Consider the following 26032-nt stretch of genomic DNA (forward strand, 5'->3'; position numbering starts at 1 on the left):
AGGAAGTAGAGCAGAGCAGGACAAGAGGAACCTCCAAACGTAGTCAAACTCACAGGACTTCAGAGTGAGAGCAGGAGGACAAGACCTGCTGGGTCTCAGGATGCAGGTCTCCCTCAGATGGGAGGGCCACCAGCTTCCTTGCAAAGCCCTGCCAGTGGTTCCCAAAATAAAGCAGATCCTTGTAAGGGGACAGCCAAGAGATGGACTGGCTGCAATTGTCCATCCCTGTTATGAGGGTCTCCCACATCCCTGAAGGGATAAGGTGACACAGAAACACAGAATCATTGTGGTTGGAAAAGACCTCCAAGGTCATTAAGCCTAAAAATTACCTCACATTTGTAATCATTAAGCCCAAACAATTACCTCATAAGAATTGCACATCACATGCAAAAAGATCTGTTTGGTTTCTGAAGAATACTTTAAACTTTCAAATGATGAAGCTGCTCCTCAGCGGGGGATGCAGCTGATGGACAGCTCTCCTGACAAGAGACAACTCTCCCACAGCAGAGAACTCTGCAATGTGCTGCCGTGCCAAAATGGGGTATTTTCATTGCTAAACCACTATAAAAATCTGGGTCTATTCTTCTGTTTGTAATCACTGCAGGAGCTCCATCAGCTCCACAGAGAACTCCCCCATGTGGCCACCACCAGTTCTGGGCTCTTGCTCAGATTCACCCCTGGAAAAGTTTGACCAATTTTTCACCTTTCAGGAACCATGGGCTGAGCCACTTTATCCACGGATCCCTCTGGAGTCAAGGCAATGACCTGATCTGGGGAGAAGGTTCTTCCATTTGGGGACTGTGCAGAAAAACTGCTATAACTTTTTTCCCCCATGAAGCACTCCTATATTATTTCCAACCCTCCAAAACAAGAATCACACTTCCAAGGATTGATTTTTAGCCTAATGCTGCTCTCCAGAGATCTGCTTTGTTCCTCTGTGATGACACACAGGCAAAGTATCTTCTCTTATAGAACCTCTCTTGACACTGATTGTGCATCAAACACCTGATGAAGCTCAAGATTCTGGTGGGAAAATTGAACTCCACCATGCCAGGATCTGGCTTGAGAAGGACCTGGGGAATGGGATTTGGGATGGGAGGCTGCAACAAATTTCAGTTCCTGTGGGAACTGCCTGGAGACAGAGTGGGTTTGGAGGAGGCAGAGGAGCTACAGCTGGGCCTTGCATAGGCATCCAAACAGGGAAGGGAAAGGAAAGGAAAGGAAGAAAGGAAAGGAAAGGAAAAGGAAAGGAAAGGAAAGGAAAGGAAAGGAAAGGAAAGGAAAGGAAAGGAAAGGAAAGGAAGGAAAGGAAAGGAAAGGAAAGGAAGGAAAGGAAAGGAAAGGAAAGAAAGGAAAGGAAAGGAAAGGAAAGGAAAGGAAAGGAAAGGAAAGGAAAGGAAAGAAAGGAAAGGAAAGGAAAGAAAGGAAAGGAAAGGAAAGGAAAGGAAAGGAAAGGAAAGGAAAGGAAAGGAAAGGAAAGGAAAGGAAAGGAAAGGAAAGGAAAGGAAAGGAAAGGAAAGGAAAGGAAAGGAAAGGAAAGGAAAGGAAAGGAAAGGAAGGGAAAGGAAAGGGAAAGGGAAAGGGAAAAGGGAAAGGAAAGGAAAGGAAAGGAAAGGAAAGGAAAGGAAAGAAAGGAAGGAAAGGAAAGGAAAAGGAAAGGAAAGGAAGAAGGAAAGGAAAGGAAAGGAAGGAAAGGAAAGGAAAGGAAAGGAAAGGAAAGAAAGGAAAGGAAAGGAAAGGAAAGGAAAGGAAAGGAAAGGAAGGAAAGAGAAAGGAGAAAAGAGAAAGGAAAAAGGAAAAAGGAAAAAGGAAAGGAAAAAGGAAAAAGGAAAAAGGAAAAAGGAAAAGGAAAGGAACAGAATAGAATATAGAATATAGAATATTTCAGTTAGAATGGACACTGATCAGCTCATAAAACTGCCTGACCATTTTAGGGGAATCATAATACCACAGACTGATTTGGGTTGGAAGGGACCTTAAAGATCATCTCGTTCCAACCCCTCCTGCCGTGGACAGGGACACCTTCCACTATCCTAGAGCGCTCCAAGCCCCGTCCAACCTGGCCTTGAACATTTCCAGGGATGGGACAATGACAGCTTCTCTGGGCAACCTGTGCCAGGGCCTCCCCACCCTCCCAGCCAATAATTTCTTCCCAATATCCCATCTAACCCTGCTCTCTGTCACTTTAAAGCCATCACCCCTTGTGCTATCACTCCATGCTTTGTGAAAATTCAGATCTCCTCCCAAAACATGGTTTCTCCACCAGCCACCAGGAGCAGCCACCCTGGAAACACAATCAAGATGTGAATGCAACTGAAAGTAGCAGCATGAATTATTTTAGGAAACACTTGGCTTGTGAGAAAACATTTCCATTACATCTGCAGGAAAAGGGCTTTTGTGGAGATAAGTCATATTTCCTATAGGCTGACCACTGTCTGCGGGAGAAGAAGAGGTCAAGGAGTAAAACATCATCACAGGGTCCTGACAGATAAAAGCCAGGTGCAGAAGATAGGAGGGAGTTTTGATCTAGCACCTCCCAAGTTGTGTTATCAACTTGTGTGGCTTGAATTGCCAGTGATGGCTGCTGCACCAAGCTGGGGAGAGAGCAGGCATCCAGCGAGCCACAAAACAGGTCTGTCCCATAAATAGGGTGTAAAATTTTGATGGGGGGGGGGGTCTGACAACAAAAGAGGTACAAAAAAATCCCCCAAAGGTAGAAATGATATAAAAGAGACATAAAGAAAGAAAGGGTTGGAAGGAAGGAAGGAGGAAATCCCCTGCTGATCTCGTTTCCTCTTCATGCCCCAGCCTCACCCCACAGGAATAGAAATTAAAGGCTCCAAAGAGAGGTCAAAAAGACAATTCAATTCAACTCAGTCCAAGGGAAGGGGACAGGAGCATGCTTTGGCTCCAGGCCAGTCCTGGTGGCCAGCTGGGATCACCTTGTGATCCAAGGAACCAGGATCCCTGCCCCAGCACTTCCCTGTCTCACCCTGGGGAGATAAAGACAGGATTTCACCACTTTTAGCAATAACACTGAGGGCAAAAGCTCAAAGCAAGGGGTTGTTCTGCTGGTGGAGAGATCTGGTGAGATCATTCAGGCTTGTCCTGGCTGGGGTGGTAGCAGGGTCTTTTTGGGGCACAGAGAGTGATACAGCCCCCTAAAAAATGACTGGGAGAAGAATCAAGACTCAAGTCAGTGCCAAAAAATCTCATTAGTGTTTTATCTTTCTGTATCTCTGCATCCACTCCTAGTGTTCCTCTTCACTAAGGTCAAGAGATGTTAAAAAAAATCCATTTATTCTTCCTCATTAAGCCAGGACCAGTGATTTAAATGGGATCAAGCATCATGGGCTGGACTTACAACACACCAGTGGAGAGTAGCTGTGGCTACAGCTGGGTGAGATCTTCTCCCACAGAGCAACAACATTCACTCCATACCCCTCCTGCAGGTTTTTGGGCACTTTTCTGTCAGCAAATTTTGCCTTTTTTTTATCCGGCTGCATTAAATTAAACTTTCTCACTGCTGCTGCACAAGGTGCTGCTGCAGTCACGGGGCTCAATACCTTCCTGCAGTTTTATTGCTCTGAGCTTAATGTTGTTTGTCCAGGGACTCTGTCTTGCTGCAGCTTTGGGAAAAAAATGCATGTCATTTAGAAAAATTGCATTTTTTTGGTGTCTTGCAGGATCACCACCCACAGAAGACCTGACTTAGGCAAACCCATTGCAGACTTAATTCCAAAGCAGAAACAACTACAGAACAAACACTACAGTCCCAGGAGTCACTGTTTTCCTTCCACACGTACTGTATCTCTTTCAAATGCCAGAAAATGTTGGGGGGTTTTTTTTGGTGGTGTTTTTTTTTTTTTTTTTTTTAATCTCTTCCTCCCTCTCTGGCCACCTGTGCCAAATTTCAGTGGTGGACTCAGGGGTAATAACTGGTAATGAGCCCCTGTTTGTCTGGGCTGGTGGCCAGCATTGCCTGACAACTGTCCCCAACAGAAGAAATGAAAAGGATCTGGTTAAAGGAGGAGGAATCCCTGATGAGAGCAGCCAGAGAGGACAGGATTATGTCTGGGCCCCCTTCAGCATGAAAATCACTCACAAAAGATACAGTAAGTCCTTTTGCAGGGAACAAGTGATCCCTTCATGCCATGAGCCCCAGAGATAAAAGGATTTAAGACATCTATGAGAAAGCAGGAGGAGGAGAATGGAGGATGGAGGATAGAGGATGGAGGATGGAGGATGGAGGATGGAGGATGGAGGATGGAGGATGAAGGATGAAGGATGGAGGATGGAGGATGGAGGATGAAGGATGGAGGATGGAGGGTGGAGGATGGAGGATGGAGGATGGAGATTGGAGGGTGGAGGATGGAGGATGGAGGATGGAGATTGGAGGTTGGAGGATGGAGGATGGAGGATGGAGAATGGAGGATGGAGGGTGGAGGATGGAGGATGGAGGAGAGATCCTCCAAGTTATCACTCCCCTTACCCAGAGGAGACCCTTCCCCAGAAGAAAATCCACTTGAATTTCAGCCAGAGTCCCTCACCCTGTTTTCCAGAAGGCAGAAAAAACCCACCTGCCCCTGACCTTCCTGGCTGCATTTTGGCACGCCAAGGCCACTTTTGTGATTTCACTTTTCTGGAACGTCACCAATTCCACATTTTAGGGAAGACGAGAGCAACTTAGCGGCTGCTGGGGGTATTTTGACAGCCCTTGGCTGCAGTGAGCCTAGGGGTTGATCTGCTCTTGTCTTCTTGCATGCATCCCTCAGAAAAGCCAATCCTGTGGTGCTGGGTGTGGGGTAGATGTGTGGGAGGAGGGCGCGAGCCCTGCACGCATCCGTGAGCTCAGCAGCCAAACAGGAGGAAACGAGCCCGCTGCACAAACATGATTTCATGTCCGGATACGTGTATCCCACGACCAGGCCTGCCACACAGTGTGTCTGGGGTGGGGACAGCCAGGAGGGGAGAGGACTTTCCCTTGTTGCTGGTTATCCAGGTGGGTTTGTTCAGCCCCTTTGGGAGGCTGGAATCGCCCCTGTGGGCACTCGTGGATGGGGACGGTGTGGGATTCTCTGGTGGGATAGGAAAAGTCTCCCAAAATGTAAAAGGAAAGGTGAGCTGCTTTGTGCCAGCACAGCTCCTCTCAATAATAGTTACAGACACCACTTTGAGCTGCTGTGCGGGTTGAGTTCATCAAAGGCAGAGCAGGGGTTGAGGCTCCGGGGGTGGCCTTTCCTAGGGGACAGCATTTGCCAAAGTGACTGAGGAAGCTCCTGGGCTCTTCTTTGCATTGTAAGGAGCTCCTGGGAGCAAGGAGGGTTTTATCCACCCTTGCAATGCACCACAGGCTCACGGGAGCACAGAATGGTTTGGGTCAAAGGGGACCTTAAGGCCCTCTAGTCCAACCCTCTGCCATGGACAGGGGCACCTTCCACTATCCCAGGGTGCTCCAACCCTTGGCCTCGAACACTTCCAGGCATGGAGCAGACACAGCATCTCTGAGGGCCTCACCACCCTCACAGGGAGAAATTTCCTACTCATATCTAATCTAATTTCCAACAAATATCTAATCTAAAGTGTCTCTCTTCCAGTTTAACCACGCCATGGAGCGATGCTCTGGTTGTAACCTCGGTGCAGTGAGTACGTGGAGTTTTGCATGCTGGGGAAGGCACTCAGGGGAGCAGCTTTTTGGAAAGGTCAAGGCTTGGAGTGCAAAAAGAGAATCAAACAGGCTCCAAATGCAAAGTGAAAGGACACGTCCCGTCCATCCTCCCACAGCCCACCCAAAGCCAGCAATTAATTCCCTCTCCACGCAGCTCCTCTGATGAATTCCCTGCCCAACAGCTTCCCGCTTCCTATTTTGGTAACGCCTCCCCCTGTCTCCCCCCCGTGCACCTTGTCGAAACAGCTCAGATATTGGCTGAAATTCTATTAATAGTGAGAAAAGGAAACTCAGAAGAATAACTTAGGAAATGGTGGGTGACACACCCCACGCCGGCGGGCTGAGCCCGGCTCGGAGCCTTACGCCAGCCAGCTCCTGCTCCTCCCAAGGCGGGATGAGAAAGCCAAGGAGCCTGAGCAACCCAGGGAAGGGGAAGGGATGGGAGCCAGGCCCTGAGGAAGTTCCTATTTTCCTCCCCTTTTTTGCAGCCTTTCCTGATTGAGCAGGGGCAGCGGGTTGAGTTCATCAAAGGCAGAGCAGGGGCTGAGGCTCCGGGGGTGGCCTTTCCTAGGGGACAGCATTTGCCAAAGGGACTGAGGAAGCTCCTGGGCTTTTCTTTACATTGCAAGGAGCTCCGGGGAGCAAGGAGGGTTTTATCCACCCTTGCAATGCGGCCATGCCTGAGGTGCAGCAGAGCCCAGCCGCTGCAGAGGACAGGAAATCTGTCACCTCCTTTTGAAACGGTGAGAGGGATCAGATTGGCAGAATATCACAGAGCAGTGTTATTTATCCTGGAATTAAGCTGGGCTACCAGAGCAAGTGGTTACTTCACAGGGTTTTTAATTTTGCCTGTGCAGAGGCAAAAATCTTTCCCTTCCATCATCTTAGGGATAGATGGGATCCAAACAGGGTCTTCCTGAGCTGCCTACGGAAATTTTAGTGAGGGATGTGGTACAAGGATGGTTTACACACCACCCTGGCACTCTCCATGTCTTAAGATGCTTTCCTAATGTGCATCACCCAACCCCTTTGCTGCCAGCCTCACCATCAGCTTTATGAAATGGCTTCACCCAGGCCAAAGATCAGCTTGGCTTCCCGGGTTAGAGAATGGGGAAAGATCCAACAGCAGCTGCCAGAGCATTTGCCTCTAATCCATCAGTCCAATCATCCAGTGCAGACATGTCCTCTCCAAACCCCTGCCAGAATGAAAACTGCTGCAGAACCGTTTTGATAGAATTGCTCTGCAAAATGCTGAAGATGAGGCCTGATGGCTGGGTCTAATGAGTGCTGCAATAACACTTGGGGACGGGTTGCATCAAAGATGTGTGGACAGCAGGTCTGGGGAGGGGATTCTTGGCTGGGAGGGTGGTGAGGCCCTGGCACAGGGTGCCCAGAGAAGCTGTGGCTGCTCCTGGATCCCTGGAAGTGTCCCAGGCCAGGTTGGATGGGGCTGGGAGCAACCTGGGACAGTGGAAGATGTCCCTGCCCATGGCAAGGGAGTTAGAATGAGAGGATCTTTAAGGTCCTTTCTAAACCAAACCATTCTATGGTTCTATGAAATGAGTGTGCCTGGAGTCTGATTTAAAGCCACTGGGTTTATTGTCAGAAGGGAACCTCCTTTGCCCCGCTGTGAAAAGACTCTATTGAAAAAACTCTTCAAATTGCTGCTGTTTAGATTGTGTGTGGAAGTGTCAGTGAGATGGAGGCAATAATGCTGACAAGTGCCCTCTCCTCTGCTGTCAAATTGAAGGAATCTGCAGCCACATCCTCTGCCCTGAAAACCCTTCCCAATAAACCCTTGCTGTCTGGACATGGAGCAGGCAGGGAGGGGAAATGGATGTGCTTCAAGCCCCAAGCAATTTTGCCTCATCTCCAGAGAGAGAGGAGCATCCACTGCTAGCCTGGAGATACCCCTCAACAGGAGACCTGGGGCATGTCCTCACAGCATTTTAGCATCATCTTGAGGACTCTATGTCTGCAGCATTTTGCAGTGAGTCACATCCCTACAGCAGCCAAAAGGCCACTCTGCTCCCAGAACTGGGAAAAATTCAAGTTTTCCCTATTTTTACCAAGTACAAGTAACACCAAAGCCCAAAGAGCAGGACTTGAAACAAATCTCACGTGAGCTTTGGCTGCTTCACCCTCTCTGTTACATCTGCCTGGCTTTATTTTATTCACACATCAGCCTTTAAACCACCTTGGTTTCAACCAAGAAAACCTTCTGCAGCCAGCCTGATACACTTTTCCTGCCAGGACTGCAACACATGTCCCCAGAACCCAGGTTTTGATGAACCAGCATTTTCTGATGAAAAACTTGCTTCATTAACAAATTCCCCATCAGCTCTTTCTGCAAGTGTTTGAGCCAGCTCAGCTCATCTGCTGTTTCATTTGGAAGTACGACAAATATTCAAAATAATCATCCCAAGGCACACCTCCCCACACTCCTCTTTCCCTGCAGCCCTGACTCGTCTCCTCTTTGCTCCCTTGGTGCCTCTGAACACCACATCTGGGGAGGCAGAAATGGGTTCATTTGCTCCACTAATTAATGACCAGACAGTGGATTTGAGGGAGCAGGAATATCTCAGTGTCCCTCACTCCCACCTTCTCAAAAACATTGTTGTTGAATTGTCCTTCATGCCACGCTTGGACGTCTCCTGAATTTCTCCTCAGGGAATTCTCTGGGGTTTGACAGAAATTTGTGATCATTTTTCACTCACGTGGACCCAGCTGGTCCATCCCAGGCTGTTCTGCACCCCATGGCTAGCTCCAGCCTGAGGTGAGGAATGCCAGCAGTGGGAAGTCCAGCCTCTCTTATGGATAAACATAGGACATCCTATTTAGGATTGTATCTCCACAACTCTTCTCATGGAAAATCTGTGCCTATCCAAAAGTGAAGGGGAAAGACAAAAAAAAAAACATCAGAAGAAGACAGGAAGACCACTGTGGAAAATGAAAGTTCCGAAATCCTTCACAGGAGGTTGTCAAGGAGTCACACAAACACAAACACACTCTTATCCACGAAACTCACAGGTATTTTTCACCACTGAGCCTGGAAATAATCCTCTTTCCATCAGGGGAAAGAGCAGATTTCCATCCCATCCATGATGGGATTTTTAAGAGGCCTGGTTCCAGCCCTGCACCCTTCCCAGGCTGCAGAATGAGCTGGGGTCTCTGCAGCCAGAAACACCTTGTCATGCAGGAAACAGCACCGGAGCTGCTGGAGCGGAAACACGTGGAGCACGAGCCAAAAATGCCTCCTGTCCCAGCCTGACAGGCCCTCCAAAACAGAGCCTGGCCACACTTCTGTCCTCTCCTGAATCCTTTACACCATTGGAGTGGAGCTATCCCACAATGACCTTGCTGCTTTGGAGGAGGATTTGTGGCCTGTGTCAAGAGGGCATCAATCACCCGTCGCTGAAGGACACGGTGTCTGCTACATTTAGCCCTGAGACCCCTCTATTTCTGCAAAAGTCACACAGGACTTTGGAAGGAACTCAAGGTTTACACCGAGTAATGGGCCAGAAAATCTCTCTGGATCAAGGTAAAGGGCAGGTGCTTCTGTCCCAAAGCAGTGGTCGTGAGTCAACACAACACTGAAAACCACAGGAAAGCTGTAAGAATAGAGGACTTTGTTATACACTGAATATCTGGGGATTTTCTTCAATGTTGTGAGTCTTTAAGATGGTCTTTCAGGATTTTGTCTGTGAACATGAGCACTAAAATAGGCTTGTTTTGTTTTGTTTTAAGAAAAGGCAAATAGGTTAAAAATCAAGATTTCTTTGCATTTGAACAGGAATCCCAAGTCCATGAGAAGAACCTAAAGACTGGGGCTGCCAGACTGGGAATTCCACCTTGACCACATGAGGATCCCACTCAGCTTTGCCACTTCTCTCTGGGGTGGAGGAACTTCACCACCTCTCCTGAAGGTTGAGGGCTGGGCCAGGAGTTGATTCCAGCACAAAGGAGCTGTGGAGCTGTGGCCAAGGTGGTGGGAAGGAGACCTTTGGAGAAGCCAAATCTGAACTGCTTGGCCAAAGCATCAGCTTTGCTCTTGAGGGCTGAGCTGTCACATCCCAACAGACCTCCTCTCTCCAGCCCTGCTGCTCACCCATGAGGGTGTCTGAGGGCACAGATTTATGCATTAAGACAGAGAAAAAGTTCCTCCCTGTGCTTTTCACCCCAGAAAGATGAATCATCCCTTGCTGGCTTTTCCTGGAGGACTTCACTCCTGACATCTTGGGAAGGAGTGAGGACGTGAGCCCACGAGACAGGAACTGATCTTTACACAGCCTGATGGCTTGTCTACACAGGGCACTCAGAAAAGATTAATCTAAAATTAAAAGGAGGTATGATTTCAGAGTGGATTAGTCAAAGTGCACACAACCCACCAGGGGGCCACTCTTGTTCAGCTTTAAATCGGTCTTTACTTAATTTAGCCCAAATGAAGCAAGGTAAATGAAATCCAAGTCTCCTCAGCTCTTAAAAAACCTGATGAGGGGCAACTGATGCACTTTAGGGAAGTTAATTCAGGAGAAATTTGGTGATGGTCCCCACAAAACAAGCTCTTAAATGTTGCACTGACCAAACATCAGGGATGGGGCACACCTTCCTCCCCAGCTGAGGTTGGCCTTTCCTGATTCCTGGGCATGGAAAGCTCTGTTTGGTGTCAGATTTGATGTCACATCATAGAATCATTGATTAGTTTGGGTTGGAACAGATGTTTAAAATCTTGTCCAACTCCCCTGCAATGCGCAGGGACATCTGCAACTAGATCAGGTTGCTTAGAGTCCCATCCAAACTTGGTCTTGAACATTTCCAGGGATGGGGCATCCACAGCTTCACTGGACAAAATGTGCCAGCATCCCAGCACCCTTATCATCAAAAATCTCTGCCTTGTATCTAACCAAAATTGAACCTTGTTCAGTTTAAAACCATCATCCTTCATCCTATTGCAACAGAACCTGTTAAAAAGTTGTCCCTATCTTTCATATAAGCCCCTTAAACTACAGGAAGGCCACCATCCATGGAACTCATTTTTTCTCAGTTTTTACCATGGAGAAAGGCAGGACCACAAGAAGGCGTTGGAGAGAGAACCCGACAAGTTATGAGGTGGCACGAGGGGATGAAATTCCTCACCCCGCTCTCCTCTCCAGCTGGCTGGGTCCATGTTTGGGTTCATGCTGAGCAAGGCAGGGATGGAGCTGGCCCTGAGCTACTCCTCCTGCCAGCTGAACCTCTGCCAGCTGGCCAGCCCCGGGAAGAGTTGTCACATCCAATGTCACTCAGGTTGGGTGCCGTGCCTGGATGTGTCTGGATCAGCGACGTGTCTGGATTTTATCCACGGGCAATGAGGGCCACAAGGCTCTCGTGGGGCAGAGCTCCTGTGGGCAGGCTGAGCAGCCAAAACTCCCCTCACATTTTGTGTCACTCTCATTTTTGCAGTGAGCAAGAGGAAGGGAGGAAATATTCCCTTTCTTGTGGCAGGGACTCTTCCTAAAGGAAAAGGATCAAGCCCAAGGACAGACCACTGGCTTCTCTGGGACCTCACAGCCTGACAAGGCCAGGCCACAGAGAGGCATTAAAGCTGGTATTAGCAGTGGGGGTCTAACCCCCAAACTTGTGCCATCAAAACTGGAGGCTGAAGCTGCAGGCCCAGCACGCAGGAGGTCCAAGCCGCAGCCCTGAGGGGCAGAAAACAAGAGGAGAGACCCTAAACCCAAAAGAATAAGGAGACCTCGGCCTGGTGACAGTGGTACAAGGTTACAAGGGAGAAAATGGAGACGGGTGAGGGGGAGGTCACTTTGTGCTGGCGCTGCTGTGGCACCACAACACTGTTGTCCCCTGCTTCTTGCACCTCCCTTTCCTCTCCACCTCCCCGAAGATTTACAGCAGGAATCAACAGCCTGTGCCTGCTGCTGTCCCCGCTGTTGGCTGTGTGGGGAGGTTGCCAGTCCCCCGGGGCAGCACTCGGACATGGTCTGCCTATCCCCAGGACAGAACGGACCAGCAGGAAAGAGATGGTGGGGACACGATAAGGGCCAGAGCCTCACCCTCCTTTGTGCGCCCAGCACCTCTGGTCAGTCACAAATCAGCCCAAATTTACGCCCTCCATCCAGCAAATTTACATTTATTCATTCTGTGGTCTCGAATCACATGGTTTCCCGCAGCCCATCTCACACACCACCCACCACCAGGCCAGGAAGACCCCAAAGAGCTGAAATATCTTGAACTGGATAATCCTTGTGGGTCCTTTCCAGCTAGAGATACTCTGTGATTCTGAGAGCTTTGGTTTATTGACACTCTAAGGTGATGTGAAAGACACAAGTGATGCCAAGTGACATAAAAGCCACCTCCAAGAGGCACTGGTGACCCTCTCAAGCATCCCAGCCTGTAAAATTTTTGGGTGATTCCTGGTTAAACATCACTCCCCAGTTTTTTCTGCTTTGCTTCTCTTTCAGGCTATGCTGGAGGCAGATTCCTCTGCAGCCACATCTGTGACACCTGCAAATCATCATTGACATAAAACTTCCACCTCACACCCTCATCCCATGATTTTTGCAGAAGATGGATATCAGGATCCATCCCTCCACCACAATCAGTCCCCCATGACCTTGGTTAGCTGGGGTTACTGAGCCAGCATCCCGGAGATTTCCTGTCAATGCCGTGAGGAGAGCTCCACATTTCCTTGGGATCCTTTGTGTGTCAGTGCTATTTTGGGTCCCACCTTTTTTTTTTAGCTCCCTCAGGGTGGGGTCTTCCCAGACAATTGGGAAGCTCTATATATACACATGTGCATGCATGAGCACCTATACATATTTATATAGTGGAGCCTTCAGGCATGGACTGGACATGCTGGACTTGGCAGGAGGCTCAGCGCTATTCTTTAGGTGGGGAGAGCCTCGGAAGGGAAGGACACAGGCAGCCCTCCCTCTTATTCAAAACTATTTAAAGACTGTCTGGAACTGAGTTTCTTTCCCACCAAATGGCTCCAGTGACGATCTGGCTTTACAGGCCCCTGTAATCTGATCAGGTTCTATTGTTGGCAAATTCGTAATTGCCTCGTTATTTAACTCCCCTGAAATGGTCCATTTTACAGAAAAAGAAATCTATTTTAGCTTTTTTTGTTTTGTTGTTTGTTTGTTTGTTTTATTTTTCAGGAGCAGCAGGACTCAATTTCTATCTGAAGCATTTGTGTTCTTTGCTAGCTCCTGCTCCTCCCCTCCTTAAAATAATACACATGATCACAGAAATCGCTGATTAAAGGCACAAACAGTGAGAAACAACCTTTTCCAGTGTTGTCCCAGCGCAGGACCCTCCAGCAGAGCATATTTGTTACCAATGGCCGTTTAGGTGGAACTGGAAGAGCACAAGTAGAGGAAGTGTCCAAGCCCAGGTTGGATGGGATTTGAGCAACCTGGTCCAGAAGAAGGCAGAAGAAGGGGGGGTAGAATGAGGCAGTCTTTCATGTCCCTTCCCACCCAAACCATTTTGCAATTCCATGATCTAGGATTTACTCCCAGAGAGGAAGGATGCTCCTGTAAGCACTGTGTGCTGGCTCACCTCCTTGCTCAGCCACAACTCTCTAAAACAACCCTTGTTTAAACTTGTCAGCCTCTCCCTGCCTCAGTTTCCCCATCTCTACCTGCAGGAGTGAACAGATTTTGGACAGAGGAGCTGCCTTCGTTTACAGGCTGATCCAGCACCTTTCTAACAGGGGCCCCAACCTTGGTTGGGTGCCAGAGCAATACAAATAATTACTAATAGTAAATCCCATGGGAGTCTATTACATTATGGTTCAACTTCCTCCCAAACAATTGCTCCTCTTCCTTGCTTTGTGTGTTCTTCAAAAGAAGCGGCTGCTGTGCTTTAGGGCTGGGACAAACACACACCCAGTGCTCAGCTGGGCCTGGGCAGCAAAAAGGAGATAAATCTGACTTGAGACAATCACACTGCAGGCAGAAAAAAAACCCCTGGGGGCTTAATGGAAATGTGAGGTAGCTGCACCAAAGAGTGTTTGTCCTGTGGAGTCTCTCAGGGCACATTTATTCACTGGTTTTGGGATGATGTTACTCAGAGTGGCAATGAGAGCAAGAAACGTCAAGAGCAGAAGTGCCCACTGGTCCCAGGGCTCAAAACCCTTCCCCTGCAGGGATGAGGGTCCTGGCAGTGCAGGAGCACTCAGCTGAGGGAAGCAGGGATTTACTGTGGGCACATGCCTTGCCGCTGCTTGGACGTGTCCCTGCTTTCCACCTGCACTGTACCACCCAAAAAGTACATAAAGGGAAAGATGGGCCAGAAATGGGAAGAAAAATGCCCTTGGCCCACAGCCAGTGGATCAAATTGTCCTTGCAAGGTCTACAGGGTATGGGAGCACCCCAATGCCATAGGTTTAGGTGCAATATCAAACTCCTGCCGGAGCTGGGAACACAAAATATCAAGTGTCCAACAAAAGATGTGATGGTAACGCAGAGAGGCCACCCCAACGTGGCTTTAGTGGGCTTTGGGTGAGCTTTCTTGAGGTCCTTATTCAAACAGCTTGCTCTGCAACACATGGTGGGATATCTCTGAGGAGGTTTTCCCATTGCCAGGACCAGGAATTGAGGCCTGCACAGCAAGTGGCAAAGTGGAGAAGGAAGAAAGGTCTTGCTTCTTAATCAGCCAACTGGCCTGACTTAATGCTGACAAAGAACAATGTCTATTTTGGTCATCCCTTCCAAGATGGAGCCTGCAAAAGCTTTAATTAGTCAATTAAAAGTGGCTTTGTCATAGGAGATGAGACACAACCGGGATCAGCCAGCTGGGTTCTTGGCTGCTGAATGACATTGTCTTTCCAGCCCAATGACCTCATTGTTAATGACTCAATAGGGGAACAATGTTGTCCACCCAGCAGCCCAGCAAGGAGTGAGATTCCTGCGTGGTTGCAGCTGAGCAGAAGAGCATGGGAAGTTGTGGGATGTCACCGGGTTGGGGACACAAGGTTTGCACTCAGTGGGTTTCAATGGCGTGGTTGCGTGCTGAGAAACTCCAGCAAAAAAAAATGTATTCTATGAAAATAAAATACAGCACACAACGAGGGTTGTACTCAGCTCCCCAGTAACTCCCTGGACAGGTAGGGAGTTTGAGCACAAAGAGATTTGCTGGTCAGGGAAGAAAAACTTAAATGGAATCTAGAGGAGAGCAAAGCTTACACCCAGGGTGGTCTGGATGGAACAGACCCTGTCCATGTCACCTGTTGTGCTCAGGGCTATGCTGGCATCTTCCTGCCACCAAAACATCTCCCTGCCATCAAATCCTTCTCTCCAGGGCAGTGCCTGAGGCTGTGCTGCAGGGAAGGCCATGGCAGGGCTAGGGAAGGGAGCAAAGGAAGCAGGAAGGAAGGAGGATCTGCATCCCCTCCCTGCTGCTAATCACCCTTCTCTTTCTCCTGAGAGGCCATCAGGTCTGGAAATAGCGGGTTGAGTTTCCACCTTGGAGGGGATCCACAGACGTGAGTGGCAGCTCTGGGTGCAGGAGGGAGCTGTGGGGCTGGGCTTGATGATAATATCCCAATTCCTCTGCTCCTAGGGTGACAAATACCAGGTCCCACTTTAGGAAACTCTGATATGTCAGCTTGGGCACTTACTTTAGGAAACTGAGCTGGAGTCATGGTGGGGTTGGAGATGGGAGGAGAGGGCAGGGACATGATGGGACCATCCAGCCACCAGAAGAGCAGAGGAGAGAGAGGGTACTGAACTGGGATTCAGTGGGTGCTGCTGGTTGTAATCCTGGAGCTGGGCAGTGGGGATGGAGCCCCTGCTCTGGAGAAGGCTGCAGCTACATGAGCATTCCTGGCATGTGTGCCAAGTGATCTCTGGCCAAATCAAAGCATGGCTTTGCTGCCAAAACTACCTGAAAACAGCATCCCTGATTAGAGCTAGGCAGAAGAGGCAGCTGAAAAATCCCCACACAGATTTCAAATGCTCATTTGGAGAAGCACAGTCAGCTGTGCAAATATACCCTCTCAATGCCCTGAGCCCCATCTCATCCTGACATCTCTGGAAATTGTAATTGGATAAAATGCTGCTGGACACCACCCAGAAATCAAGCCCTGAGCCTGCTGACCATGGAGGCAAGAAAGAGCTGAGCCATCAAAATCAAATGACAACTTCCAGCAATGCTCATTGATAATCCACATTAATTGATTGTTGTTTGTTTTAAATTCTTAGCAACAGATCGCTTTAAATAATTAATAACTTGCAAGCCTGTGCAGACCCTGCTCAGGGGTGCAGGCGTGCTCCTACCCCTGGTGGCTGGCACAGAATCATCACAGAATTACAGAACTTTGGGTTGGAAGGGACCTTGAAGATCATCTCGTTCCAGCCCTCCTGCCATGGGCAGGGACACCTCTCACTGGACCAGAGCTCCACTCAACCTGGCCTGGAATTGCTCTGCTTCTCCATCACCAGCCCCTCCCAGTACCCAGACCTCTCCATGGGGGCCACAGTGTCACCGATGAGAGGCTGAAATGCTCAAAAGTTGCAAACCAACAGCACCAGGTTCTTTGCCCAGGAAGTTTCTGCATAGCAGAGAAGCTGAATAAATAGGACACTTGCTGGAATCCAGGCACTGCATTTTGGGACTCAGGATGATGCAGCAGATGGCCAAGTCCTGTGCTGCTGCAGGATTCAGATCAGCTCTCCCAAACAGGAGCAGAAACAGTGTTGGAGAAAAGCAAGATGTGGAGCAACTCCCCTTCTTGCAAACACCCCTGATGCTTGGAGGGCAGCCCAAACCTGTGATGGAGATGAGTTACCCACTGAGGCCCTCACCCCTGGGAAAATGACTCAAATCTAAATCCAAGCAGATCCAAAAGCTGATCCGTATTACTACAGAACAAATTCCTTATTCCTAATCCAGATTATCAAGCAGAGGGCTCCTCCTTTCCCCACTCTTGGCAGTTTCATGGCAACAGCCATAGCTTGAACAGACTGGGAAAATTTGCAGCTCTGGCGTTGTGAAGTCCTGAGAGATGCAGGTGGCACCAGGTTCCTGCAACAAGCCATTTCTTGCCTTTTGTGAGGAGAAAAAAGTGAAATCTGCCCACAGTCACAACTTTCCATCTCAGCAAAGAATAGTCTTGGTGCTTAAAACAGGGGCTGAGAGATCTGAGGGTCTCAGAAATAAATTCTAATAAATATTACCTCAAATACTTTCTCAGTTTCCTTTCTAAAAAAAATTCCTCTAAGAAATAAATTCCTGAGGCAGGAATGCTACGTATTTCTTCAGACATAGGCTGTGAGCATCTGATCTTGTCGGATTTGAGCAGAGACAAAATCTTACTGCTCCTTCTCTCTCCTGTGCCTCTGTGGGGTGTCTCTACTCAGACTGAGTTGAAATCCTTGCAGGAAAAGCTCATGGGCTGCACTTTTCTTATCTTTCCCCTCTCTGTGATGAGTCAGCCTTCAGTACAGGACTAAATAAATAAACAAACAAATAAATAAAGTGGCACTCCAAAAGCACTCTCCAAAATCCAGCTTCACAGGCAGTTCACCTACAGCAGATTCCTTGTGCAGCTCCTCCTCACCCATCCACTTTATCAACGCTCCTCTTCCAGCACCTCAGGGTACCAATCTGACCAGCCAAGACAGAGATAAACCCCTGCCCCAAACCTGCTCCTGAGCTGGATTAGACGGGAACCCTCCCTAAAAGGCCAGCTGGGCTCGGGGCATCCCCCGGGCACTGCTCCCAGGGGAAGCAGCTTTGCATCCATCCCCACATCGCTGCTGCTCCCCCAGCCAGCCCCCTCCTAATCAAGCCTCCTCCTAATCAGATTGGAGCCGTCCTGCCAGACACGCAAAAGGCTCTCACGGCAGACAAAGCGTGGAGTTGCAACCCTCCTCCTCCTCCTTCTCCTCCTCCTCCTCCTCCTCGGCCCCAGAATAGCTGGCATTCCTCTGTGTGGCTGTCCCCACAGCGTTCCCCAGCAAACCCCCAAGGCACACGCAGCTTCTTTTGGTGTTTTCTTGACTTTTTTATCTTTTTTTTCTCTTTTCTTGCAGTGTTTTATCAGGATTGGCAGTGGGATTTTTCTGTGTGAGAGCAGAGATCCGGAGAGTCGTACGCAGTGGGACCACTCCAGAGTTTGGCTTTGGGTCTGCTCCAAAAGAACCCACTCTCTACAGCATCCCCAAGAATTTCTCCCCAGTAACCATCGTGATGGGGCTCTGCACCCATCCAGGGGCCTATCCAATTGTCCATGACATATCCTGCAATGCTGAAAGCCTCTGCACTGCCCAGGGATTAAGTGTGGAGACTCCTGAAGGAGCAGGAGCTGCTAGTGGGGCCAGGATACTTCGCTTCCATCAAGGGTGCTGACAAAATGCTGCAGTTTGCATTTCCAGCATGATCAGGGACAAAGAGCACTGCTCCCTTGGGGTTTTCCTGTGACACCCAAACTCCTTTAAATGCCCAAAATTTTACCCGGTGCAGCTATCGGTTACCCGTGGCCAGATGCAGTAATAGGAACACACAAACAGGGGGATTTTTTAAGGCAGAAAATAATCTTTTTCCTTTCTCCACCTGTCAGTTTGGACTCCTGCATTTCCCTCCACAACCCTCTGTAAAGGGCATTCATAAACACACACACTGATCATGACAATCCCTACTTCTCTTGTCATCAACCCAACTTTGTATTTCTACTTTTCACCACCCTCCCACTGCTTCACCCTGCTTGAGCCACTCCCTTTACTCGAATAAAAGCTTTTCCCCCCCTCAAACTGGATACTCTAAATCATCCCCAGCTGAAGCTGTGATTTGGGGAAACCTGGAATGGGGAGCGTGGACAGTGATGGGTGACAGGTTTGGTCCTTCATTGGGCAGCCGACAGTGGGGGTTGTACTGCCCATCCTTGTCCTCATTAGGAATTGCTCAACACCACCCCATCCACTACTGACCTTCTGCTGGCTGGAAAACTCCCCAGAAAATAATGTTTGGGGGTGAGATGGTGAATTACAGGCCAGGTTTTGATAGCCACTCACCATGGAAGAACTTCTCAGGAGCATGGCCATCGCAGGATGCTGCTCCTCCCAAGAGCCTGAGAGGGATTTGGACTAAGGAAATGCAGAATGAGGGCTGCAGGAACCTTCCCACGTCTGTCTGTGCATCCTCCACCTTGAGCTGGGTCAAACTGCAGCTTACCAGAGACCTTTAAATGTATTTATTTAAAATAAATATGTATTGCAGCAGAAGCAGATACTTCCTCTCACTGGAATGTCTCTGTGCACAGCATTGATGGCAGCAGTGACAATCACAATCACCTCAAGATTATTTTATTTTCCTTCTTTTTCTCCCCTCTGTGACTGTTGCCCTAAACAGCAAAGTTTTGTTTGCCAGTTTTGCTGGGGAAAAATTCTCTCATGTTGGACCAGCAAGGAGACAGATCAGAACAGGCTGGATGAGGGGAATGGGGCACAATCCATCAAGGAAAAATCTCTTCCTAATTTTGGGGAGATCAGATTTTATCATCTAGCACCAAAAAGAAAATGAAATATATTGCAGTGAGACTAAACCCAACCAGGACACCCATGGCACTTGGGGAACTCAGCTTTTCCAGCACTAAATGGGGCTGGATTTGGATGTGAGACAAAAACAGGGCTATCAATTAAAGGAAGTCTTGTTAATTTTTGCTCCTCTTTAATTGCTTTCTGCTTACACTATGGGCAGGTGTCCAGGGTATCCAGACATTCAGCATGGGATAGTCAGTTAGAGAGTCAAAATTTATGTGCATAAACCTCAGCTATCCATTGAAATTCCCTCTGCAGATCAAGGAGAGACACATTCAGCTGCTCCACCAACAGTTAATTCCGAGCTGCGAAAACAACTGGAAACCCGCAGCAGAAAAATAAAATTGTTTCCTCTCCCATTTTAAACAGTAAAAGTGAATTTTTTAACAACTCCTGTTAATTTGAAACCCTCGAGGGGCACAGAACAATTCCTTTCAGTCACTAACTCCATCACAGATTGACACTGGAGATTTGCTCAGCGAATTGCTTAGCACTAAACTGAAAAGTTTGTTGGAAAGTTTATTGCATAAGGTACCCAGCTCCTGGTTTATTTGATGTGTCTTAAAGGAATTGTAAATGCTCTTTTGCATTTGACAGCTTAACAGAAATTTCCTCTACAAGCAAAGAGTGATTTCCACCAATAAACCCTAAATTAGTTTTATTCATCATTACCAAGGATGACTCCAGAGATGCATAAATTAGAAATCAAAATAGAGAGGTCTCAGGCTATAAAATTCCTTCAACAAATATGTTCAGAGTGTGCCAGCCTGGTTAGAAAACACAGTTGAAAGGCAAGAGTGGGCTGTAAATCTCCAAGTTTTACAATGAGGAGAATCAGCCCTGCTTAAGGGATATAGCTATGAATTGTAAATGAAAAACATGATAAAAATCAAGTCGTTCAAATTATGTCTTTCTCCCTCTGTACTTTAAGTCGTGATTAAAATTCATAATTTAAGCCACATCAATTTAAATCAAAGCACCCTGCCATAAAATGAGGTTTCGAACCCTTTGTGAGGCTTTAATAAGAAAAAAAAGATCATTTTCCTGTTGAATGTGGTTAATGGAGATTTATTGGTGCCATTCGTGGGCAGGAACTGTCTTAGAAGCCCACAAAATCACATGGACTGAGACCCTTGGGGGCTTTTTTTAACCATCTGGGAAAATTTCAAGGAAACAAAATAATTGTCTATAATAGGGTGTTGCATTAATCTCTAAACTTTCTTTTTCCACAGTGTTCCGCTCACCGTACAGGACAGGAAAAATTATTCTTTATGTCAAAGAGATCAGCATCTCTCCTTGGCTTTTTGGTGTGGGAATGACCCTGAGGCTTGAGAAAGTGGAGGTGATGGGGAGATTAATTCCTGAACTCTTGAAATTCGGGCTCAAGGCTGTGAATTTTGCTTTCTTGCTTCAAAGCTGACAAGATGACCTGTCCCATTTTGCTTATATTTTGTCCTGGTTTGGATCTCATTTGGATCAAGATTTCTGGGAGCCCCAGAATTGCTGGTTCATCCCATTTGCAGCACAGGTATCACAGCTTTTTGTCACCTCATGGGATTTTGGGGTGTTTATGGCCATGCTGTGATTTGGTATAAACTTATGTGCCCTTAGAATGAGGCAGTGAAGAGCACAGACACTTCTTAGCATCAGACCAGATCAGGGTGTCAATCCATCTGAAAACGAGACCAATATTAGAAGGAAAAAACTAAAGAAAAGAAAATAAAACAGGAGGAGGCTGTTTTCTGTTTTTACTGCATGTTGCTACTTTCTCCACTTTGCCAAGAGAAACCCACAGGAACAAATTCTTGTTTGTTTATTTGTTGTTTTTATTCCTTCAGGCTCCAGAACTGAACCAGGTTGCCAGCAGAGAGTGATGGCTGTAAAAAAATGCAAGATGAGAATACTGATTTGGAGTTCTGCACTCCCAACCTGCTTTGAGGCTGCTCCTTATTTACTGACTCAGTAAGAGGTAGAAAACTTGCTTCCCTTACCTGTGCTTTAAACATTTCTCCCGTTGCTTGATAAATTAGAAATGTTCAATGAGGACAGCTTTATTGCTTATTTAATGTGGATATAGAAATAGATATATAGATGTAGATATATCTTGAGGACTTTGTTTACTTGATGTTGTTCCAGCATAACCACTGCTAACCAGATCAGTGCTGGCACAGAGCATCTCTTTAACTACTCTGCTTTTTCTCACAGTCAGGGCTCACAGTATTTTGATAAGCAGCACATAATAGTCACCCTGAGAGCTCTCCACTTTCCACAGCCTGCAGCAGTATCATTTAAACTTTTCCCTTTTTTTTCCCCCATTTGCCTACGTGGTGGAATGTCTTATCTTGCTCTCCTGCCTTTAGACTCCAGGGAGGAGGGGGTGAAAAAAAAAGTGGTTTTGCTATTAGGTTTCAAAGAAGGACTTTCTCAAACAGAGTTTCTCCAGGCCTTTCTGAAGAGCCTTTCAAGTCCCCTTTGTCCAAGATAGAAATTGAGTATTTTTCTCTTTGCTTGTATCCAGCAGAACCACTTAGAATAAATGTCTAACAAGGCTGTCTCCTCATTTCTCTACAATAGATCTAACATATATTTAAGTATTAGAACTTAATTTCTAAGCCAATTTCTTCCTCCTCCTCCAGTTAAATTTGCCAAAATCAATTAAGGCTGAGAGAGAAAAATTCAGCCTTTGCCATTAATAACCGAGGTCTTATTCTTCCATTGCAAAATGACCTTCCTTCCCCTTTCACCAGCCTCATCAGCCATGAGGCCTAAGACCAAAGCTCCCTGCACACAGAGCCTGTGAAACAGAGAAAAAGCCACTGGATTAATCCAATTTTTATTCAGGATGATAAGGATATGAACCAGACCTCAAAGCAACATCTAAAAAGGGACTGACTCAGAAAGAAGAAAATTATCTTTTCAGTTTTGGAGGAGCTTTTAACATAGATCCCATCTCTGCCTGTTTCTAAGGATCTGTGCTGCACCTGACAATAAGCACAGATTCGGTTTTTAAACCCAAAGACCAGGTTCTAATTATTTGCCTGTTCATTTTGCAACCTTTAGGGTGCACTCCTGACCCACCAGCAAAAAGTTCCAAATCCTCAACCCTTTTTTTTTTTACATTTTTGAGCACATACAGACAGCGTTACACAACATAAGTGTTTCCAAGGGCAGGTCCTGGATATTTTGGGTGCCACATCAGATCGTATTGGGGAGCATTTATGGAAACAAGCATCTCTAGTGGACAAATCATCCCAAGACACATCTGAATTGTCTTCAGAAGACACAGCTGGATTCAAGGATAACTCAGCCTCAGCCTTAAACACCTTAGTTAAATATCTGAACCTACCTTGGGTCCCTCAGTGGGAGGAAAAAGCAGAATAGTCACACTGTGACTTCCAATTTTCCCTTCCTCCTCAAGTCCAGTCATCCCAGTTTGTCCAAACTGGAAAACATCTCCTTCCTGCTGCCACCCAGCCCCAAGACACAGAACCTTGGATGTTACTTATAAGTGGAGCCTTCCTGAAAGCCAAACCTCAGCCTGGCCTGTTCCCTTCCCTCCGCTGCTCATTTTGGATGCACATCTAAAAGCAGATGCTCCAGCAGCGCTGGAATTCCCATTGCCCAAAATAAAGATTCACTCCCTTTCCTTCCCCCTCCCACTCACTGAGGGTGCTGAGACATCCCACTGAGTTGATTTTAATAAGTTGTTTGAATTCTCCTGGTGTCCTTGCAATGCTTTGTCACCAAACTGTCACCGGTGTCCGCTGAGAGCGCCTGGCCCGCGGCCAGGGGAGCCGTGAGACGCGCGTTATTTACGGGGCAGAAAAGGTGCCTGCAACATGCAGGGCTGCAGGGATGCAAGGATTTGCTAAACAGGCACATCTGGTGGTGAGAAACCTTCCATCAGCAAGACCTGGCACTCAACAGGCAGATGAGTAATGAAGGATGTTGGTGTTTTTGGGGTTTGAGGAGCTTCTCTTCACCTCGGAAGGAGAGAGGGATTTTTTTTCTCTTTGGGGTATCCTGGCATTTTCTGGCTCCCAACGGGTTTCAGCAATATTCAGCGCCAAAGGCTGGCTCTAAGACACACAACAGCTCAAATCAAGTGCATGTGGGCATGTAACCCTCAAAAAATCACCCCCAATAAGCCACCACAGAGCACTCCCCAAAGGCATGAGTTACTATCGGCATTTTCCAAGATTCCCACCAAGAATCACTAATTCCAGCATTATTTGCAATTCAAAACCAGCAGGTAACTTGAAAGCAGTTTAGTCATCTTTGAAGGAACCTCAGGTTTACTGTGAGGCTGGAGAGACCCTGGCACAGGGTGCCCAGAGAAGCTGTGGCTGCCTCATCCCTGGAAGTGTCCAAGGCCACGCTGGACAGGGCTTGGATCACCCTGGGGCAGTGGGAGGTGTCCCTACCCATGGAAAAATGGAATCATTAGTAGGAAATGACCTCTAGGAACATTAAATCCAGCCATTAAGCTAACATGCCAGGTCCAGCACTAAACCATGTCCTTAAGCACCACATCTACACTTTTGAACACTTCTCGATGCTATTTGTACCACAGCTGAGACAATCCTCCCCATCCCTGACCACTCACTGCACAGTCTTGCCACCAAACACTTGAAAAATAGAGAGAGGAATCCCACCACAGCCAGTTCTTTAAACAGCATTTCACCTCTTTGGTTTATAGCTGAAAAAAATCTTAGATGATTTTTGTAAAGTGACAAGGAAGATTATTGGTTTCTCTCCAGCTCTGTTTACCTTCCCAGACAGGGATTTCAGCATAAAAAAGCTTTTCTTTTTTTTTTTTTTGGATAGGCCCAATGGTTGAGAACCTCTGGAGCTGGGATATGGGCAGAGCACATCCCTCTTGCCTGTTTGCAGTGGATCTGTGAATTCCTCAAGGATCCCCAGAGCAAAACACTGCAAGGCTTCAGCCCAGCACTACAACAAATACCTAGTTAGGGCACTTAAAACCTAATGAAGCTCAGACAAACTGTTCCTAAACCTCCCAAATAACGAAGCACTGGAGGAAGCACCCTCACTCTGAGGTGTGGAACACCATCCCATCAGGCAGCTCAGGGAAAAAAAAACAAGATTTTTTTTTATTAAGCCCCAATGGCTGACAGAAAGGTTTTGGGGGGAGATGGGTGAGACATCCCCAAAGGAGCCGCAAGACCCCCGTGGAGGATCAGGGTGGTCTCACAAACTGCAAGGGAAAGACTTTATGGATTTGTTTGGCAATTCCAAACCCAAAGGAGGTGCTCTCTGCAACGTGGAATATTTGGCAAAGCCCTGGAGGTGGTGGTGGAAGGAGCACAGGTAGCTAGAGAACAACAAATGCCAGATGACTGCGTGCGCTGCTTAGAGAGTGGGGAAAAAAACCAGAAAGAAAGGAAAAAAAAAAAAAAAAAGCAAGGTTTGCTCAGGATCTCTCTGTGAAGGAAAGGGCAGGCATTGCAAGAATTCAGAAACAACATCCTTAGGTGGAGATGGGCCAGTTGTGGAAGGAGCTGAGCACGTAAACAGGCTCTGGAGCAGGAAGCTGGCAGGAGCATGCGAGGGCTCTGGAGAGGGCTGGGGAGATTTCACATGCCTGCACATGGGGAATGGACCCGACCCGGATTCCTGCGGGGTTCAAACCCTCTCGTGCTGCTCTGGGCAGAGCTGAGGGTGGTTCCTGGTCATGCAGGAGTGGTGTCAGGCTGGGAACAACACTGCAGGGCAGGTGCACAACCTGCTCTCTGTCACTGCACATCAGCTCAGCAGGGAGGGAGGAATTCCTGCACGTCCACAGGTGGGTTTGCTGCAGGCATCCTCCTGCCTGGACCACCTGGAGCTGCTGAAGGCTCCTGAGCTTGGGGTTTGAGCCCCTGTAGCACAGAGCAGCTCAGGCAGGTGTTGCAGGAGGACCTCACCTCCAAGAGCATCACCCTGTAAGGATAAAACCCCACTCACCCCATGCTCCCCAGCCCTTCAGGGGGCTCTGGGTGCTGTGCTGGGTCCTTGGGGACATGGCAAAGGGGCCACCCAGAGCAGCATCACGGATTAAGGGGTAAAATTTAGGGTATTTAAACCCAACAGCTCCTCTCTGCTCTCACAGAGCGATAAAACTCCCAGGGTAATGTGGGCACAGCACAGCCAGAGGGATTCTCTCTGGCTGGAAATCCTCCCTCAGCCCCCAAAAACACCCCAGAAGTCATGCTGGTGGGTTTAGACCTTTTAGAAGTGCAGATGGGGAGACAAAACACATGGTTTATAGGGAAAATAATAACCAAAGTGATACCCCAGCCTTCCTGTAAATGCTGAGAGCAGATTTTTCCAGCCGGTCTCCCGCCACCACCGGCATGAATGATCACCCTCGTCACAAGCCTTTAGAGCAACTCCCTGGAATTAAATCAGTATATTGCACGGTTCCAGCTCCTTTCATCCAGGAATCTCCAAATGATTTACAAACAACCCTTTAATTAAGCCTCCCAAACAGCCCCCGGGGCAGTGGTACTGTGTCCGTGTGGGGAACAGAAGGCTTTGCGCTGCTAAAATGGCAAAAAGGTTGCAAAAATCTTATCAAAGTTCCTCCGAGACAAAATATCTTGGAATACTCCCTCTGCTTTGATGCTGATTCTAAAACCCGCTGGTTAAACATTTTTTTTTCCTCCTCCTGAGGGCATGGCCCCAATTGCCTTCTCCTGCCCGTGTCAGGATTAGTATTCAATGGCTAAAATGATTTTTTTTAAATGCACATCTTTGACAGCTCGTCGACAAACACGAACTCCCAGTACCAGGGAACTCTCAGTACCGAGGAGGTAGCCTG

The 26032-nt window shown here is 47.8% G+C and overlaps 1 protein-coding gene across 4 annotated transcripts in view; it reads right to left on the reverse strand.

Annotated features, from left to right (window-relative positions):
• PODXL (podocalyxin like) overlaps positions 1-26032 on the reverse strand; it is a 47719-nt gene that overhangs the window by 19099 nt on the left and 2588 nt on the right. The window lies entirely within an intron of this gene.

This window comes from Prinia subflava, chromosome 4, assembly GCF_021018805.1.
Source record: "Prinia subflava isolate CZ2003 ecotype Zambia chromosome 4, Cam_Psub_1.2, whole genome shotgun sequence".
Classification (NCBI taxonomy): domain Eukaryota; kingdom Metazoa; phylum Chordata; class Aves; order Passeriformes; family Cisticolidae; genus Prinia; species Prinia subflava.